The sequence below is a fragment of the Camelus bactrianus genome, chromosome 21 (assembly GCF_048773025.1).
Source record: "Camelus bactrianus isolate YW-2024 breed Bactrian camel chromosome 21, ASM4877302v1, whole genome shotgun sequence".
Taxonomy (NCBI): Eukaryota; Metazoa; Chordata; class Mammalia; order Artiodactyla; family Camelidae; genus Camelus; species Camelus bactrianus.
The window spans coordinates 16,584,211-16,589,100 of record NC_133559.1 but is presented as its reverse complement, the minus strand read 5'-3'; the positions used below and the strand labels follow the sequence as shown (position 1 = coordinate 16,589,100).

General features: G+C 44.2%; 1 non-coding gene across 1 annotated transcript; it reads right to left on the bottom strand.

Moving 5' to 3' along the window:
* Positions 1 to 1,513: 1,513 nt before the first annotated feature.
* On the bottom strand, positions 1,514 to 1,620 carry LOC123616559 (U6 spliceosomal RNA). The gene has a single exon (XR_006724571.1). It is a non-coding gene; the product is annotated as a U6 spliceosomal RNA (small nuclear RNA).
* Between the last annotated feature and the right edge of the window lie 3,270 nt (positions 1,621 to 4,890).

The window sequence follows — 4,890 nt, the reverse complement described above, 5'->3', positions numbered from 1 at the left end:
AAATGAAGCTGTCATCTACAGAATGATGAACTTGCAGCCTACAAAGAAAAAATGGTTTGTTTTTCAGAGACTCGTTCTGATATAGCGGGGGCATCGGGGAGGAAGGGACATGTCGGGGGGGGAGCGGTGCGGTGCAGAGTTCTGTAAATAGTACCGGACTTACAGTAAGAAGATTTGGGTTCTAAGTCTAGCTATTTTTAGTTATGATGAGTTATGCATTTGGGGCCAAATCACGCAACTTCTATTATCAATTCCTCATTTGAGAACGGCAGGATGAGCCTGCAGGGCTGGCAGGAGGATTAAATGAGATTGTGTGCACACAGCGGCGAGTGAGCTCCTGTTGCTCAATAAATGGTGACCAAAACAGGAGAGGAGAAGGAAGCACCCACACGTCCAAACTTCTTTACACCCTTCCACTCGTCCCTTTCTTCTCCTCCTAAGCTCCTGGTGCCTCAAGAGTCCCCAGACCCCTCCTGCTACACCTCCTGAGTGAGGACCCCACTCAGGAACCTCCTCTGGGATGCTTCACTGCAAATCTGAGGTGGAAAATCACAGATGTGACCAGTGCCCTCCAGATGCCCTCTGCCAGAGGCAGGGAGAACTGGGGCACTGGAGAGGTTTCACTGAGGAGGTGACACTGAGATTAAGGATGAAAGCCCAAAGCTGGTTTTTCCAGGCTGTGAGGTTAGCAGAAGCAAATCCGAAGATACATGAAAGGGTACACTGTAGGGAGGGAAAGGCCAAGTCCAGTGTGGCTGGGCTGGTGGAGAAAAACGGGGGCTAGATTGGACATGCTAAGGAGTTTGGACTTTAGTGGGAGAAGCAGCAACATGGCAGAGGCTGTTTTGCAGGGGTCAGAGTTGCATTGTAGGACGATGACTCTGGCAGCAGAAGGAATCAGAGGCAATACATCTGCAGCCAGAAAAACAAGTCAGGAGATCCTGACCACATCAGCTGAACGTGATAAAGACCTAAACTAATGAGGAGGAAAGGGGTTGAAACATACTACAAGGTGGATTTGCCAGGATTGGCATGCAGGATACACAAGGGAAGCTGAGAATAACAAACTTTCAGAGTAGGGTTGCCAGATTTATCAAATAAAAATACAGGACGGACATCCAGTTAAATTGGAATTTCCGACCATCGATGAATAATTTTCAGTATAAGTATGTCCCATGCAATAATTAATCTAACATTCAAATTGAATTGGGTGCCTTGTATTTTTCTGGCAACTCAGATGGTTTCAGAATCATCTCCCTAAAATGGAAATCTGGTTTGCTTAAACTACTGCTATCTTTTAAAAATTATTTTTAATTGAAGCATGGTCAGTTACAATGTGTCAATTTCTGGTGCACAGCTTAATGTTCCAGTTATGTATACACATACATATATTCATTTTCATATTCTTTTTCATTATAGGTTACTACAAGATATTGAATATACTTCCCTGTGCTATACAAAAGAAACCTGTATATCTATTTTATATATAGTAGTTAATATTTGCAAGTCTCAAAAAAATATGGAACACCTCACAAATTTGCATGTCATCCTTGCTCAGGGGCCATGCTAATCTTCTCTGTGTCATTTCAATTTTAGTATATGTGCTGCCGAAGCGAGCACAACTACTACTACGACTGTCTTAACTCAACTTCTGAGGTAAATAATCCTCCGGACAAGAGACTGCACTTGTTAGCTGGAAAGAGTATTTGGGTCAATTGAACAATCTTGTTGCTCTTTTTTCAACTGGAGAATCGGCCTAGTGAAGAGCACTTTTCCAGCATCATACTTGCTTTGGTGTCAAGTCACCTGCACCATCAGTTACTATACATGGTTTTTAGCTCTATATTAAATTTACTCACTTAAAAAATTTAGCATTGTCCTAAGTAATAATATCCACGAAGTCACCAGTTTATTGGGCTTGTTATTTTTTTTCTATACCAATTAAAATAAACATATGACCGTAAAATAAACTTTTCATCCCCAAACTACTTAAAATTTGCATATACACTTTGGGAAATGCAAGCAGAGTAGGGAGGGCTATGCCTGGGCTGGTCTGATTCATACCCTACCAGCCTGGAGCCCCAATCCCTGCCTAGATGGGGAGGAGGATGGCCTGCTGTGCTTGCAAACCTGCACTTGACCATACTAGATTAGGAAGAGATGGACAGGCCCCTGCTGAGGAAAGGGCAAGTGGGGACCAGAGCTCAGCCTCTGGGAGTCCAGCAGGTCCCCAGAGGAGCAGACGCACATATGAGGTTTGGGTCCACTGATCGAGAATAGCTGCATGAGGACAAGTGAGGGCTGAGGACTTAGCTGGAGGTTGGGTTGAGGCGTTTACAGCCCAGGGGAACAACACCTCTCCCCAGGGGCTGTAAGCTGATATCCAAGCACGCTTGCTGTGGGATTTGGATGCAGACTGTTGATCTACCTGCTTGCACAATGTCTAATTGTTCTGGGTTTGTTAAGAAAGCTTCTCCTTATACCCAGCAGCAATTCAGGTTGATGTCAGTCCCTGGGCTGTCCAACAGAGAGGTTTTCCCAGGTTTCTTGGTGGAGACTGGAGCCACCCTGAACTCAAACCAACCAGACATTCTTGCCCAGGCACCTCTGACTCCAAAGGTCATGCTGATGGGCCCAGAGGCTCTGATCGTGATTTCAGCACTTCAGCCACATGATGGCCCTCACTGTCACGTTTCCCAAATGCCATAAGGCTCTCCCTCCAGGTTTCACTGATTAACTCTGTTTGTAAAAAGACTCCTGGACTGTGCCAGCATTACTCCAGGACTATCTCTGTGCTAATCAAAATTCAGGCCCCAAGGTAAGGGCTGATGCATCCCTGCATGTTTTCCACAGTGGACTGGTGAGACAAGAGACAGCAGGAGTGAGGCCGGCACTCTGTCTAATGCTCGTGTCATAAGGCTGTTCTGTGGGGGGCAAGGCAGAGCGCTGGGCAGGAGACAGCAGTAAGTGTTATGTGCCAAGCATTGTGCTAAGCCAACCTTCACAGTGATTCAAGAGGCAGTTACCACCATCTTCATCTTACAGATGATGAAACAAACACAGAGAGATTAAGCAACTTGTATAAGGCTGAAAAGGCAGAGTAGAATTAGACCTCAGACTTTCGGACCTTAAGTCTGGTGCTCTTTGAACTATGCCATTTGAAATCATTTTGAGGGGAAGAATGATCACTGGCTCAGTTTCAATGCAATAAGAATTTGTGCATGAGATCCTGGGTTCAGTCCCTAGTACCTCCATTTAAAAAACAAACAAACCAACCTAGTTACCTCCCCCAAATAATTTAAAATTTAAAAAGTTAAAAATTAAAAACAAAAATTTGGAGGCACCTTCTGTGTGCCTAAGGGTGAGTTTCAACCAGTGACTATAATTCAGGTGATTTGCAACGGGCAAAACCTACTGGTAACATGTCATTCAGAATGATCTGCTTTAACTCTAGTCCTTTTAAAAAAATTTTTTTTTATCCCACAGACTTCTTTCCTCACAACTACTATTCTTAGACACACATACTCACATTAGTTAGAGTAAATGTTAGGCTGCTATAACAAAGAGACCCAAAATACAATAGATTAAATTTGTATCTCTCTTATATAAAACTACAGGTGAGCAGTTCCGAGGTGCTACACCTCAAAGTGGCTTCCTCAGCTCCTACCATCACATTCTACATCCCTGTTATCAGGAAGGAGAAGGCATACATTCATTTTAAAGGGCTAGCATAGAAGAGTATACATATTACTTCTACTTTTATCTCATGTTGGCTCAGACATCCAATTACATAGATGATTATGGCTGCAAGGTAAGTTGGGGAATGTAGGTTTCAGCTGAGTTGTCACCTGTGCAGTAAAGCTTCTATAGTTATAGAAAAAGAGAATAGATATTGGGGAGAACAGATAGCCACCACCACAATAATTTGGAGATGCTCTTGCATGAAGTGATAAGCCACTATGTTTTCTGTAAGAAGTCTGGATTAGAGGGGAGGGATAGCTCAGTGGTAGAGTGCGCGCCCAGCATGCATGAAATTCTGGGTTCAGTCCTCATACTCCATTAAAATAACGTTAAAAACCTAATTATCTCCCCCCAAAAAAAGAATTAAAAAAAAATCTGGATTGAGAGTCAGATAACTTTGCTTAGAGCCACAGCTTGGCCACTTAGGTGTGATCTCGGTTAGTTGTGTAACTTCCCTGAATTGCAGTCTTTTCCTCTGTACAATTAGGTAATGATAATTAGTTAGCTTAACTCCCGGGATGTTGGGAGGCCCAAATAAACTCACGTCTTTGGGAGCCTAGGCGGGGTTGCAGGGTCACATGAAAAGTGAAGTGCTACTGCATTCGAGTACCCAGATGTGGTTTTCTGGTTTTTTGTTTTTGTTTTTTTGTTTTTTTTTAATTGTGAGCACTTGGTGCTGGCTCCCCAGCTTGGTTTAGGATGAAAACCATATTATCTGAAATGTCTCTGTACTGTATTTCCACTCACAGGAGAATACTTTGGTGTGTCCTCTTTGCTTCTCCTGGTTAGCCTGCCCTGCTGTGACCAAGCACCTCTCCGGGGCTTCTGGGCTCTCATCCTCCTCTGGGCTGAGAGTCATTGGTAACTCATCCCCTTGGCTCCTTCTGTGCTCTAACCATGTGTGACTGATGAAGGCCCTGAAACTTACTCCTGGCAAAGTGGACTCGGGTGGAGACCCTGGAACAGGACTGGCAGGAAGGAAACCAGCCAAGGCCCCCAGGATGCCAGTCTGGGCAGTTTCTCCCTACCCCGTAGGCAACAAACTACAAAAGGCAGCCTGGGCATGACTTGCATCCCTAGTTGAGCTTGTCTGACAGTCTACAGTGTGTCAGCACAGCAGAACCTGTTCTTATTTATTAGTCTCTAATC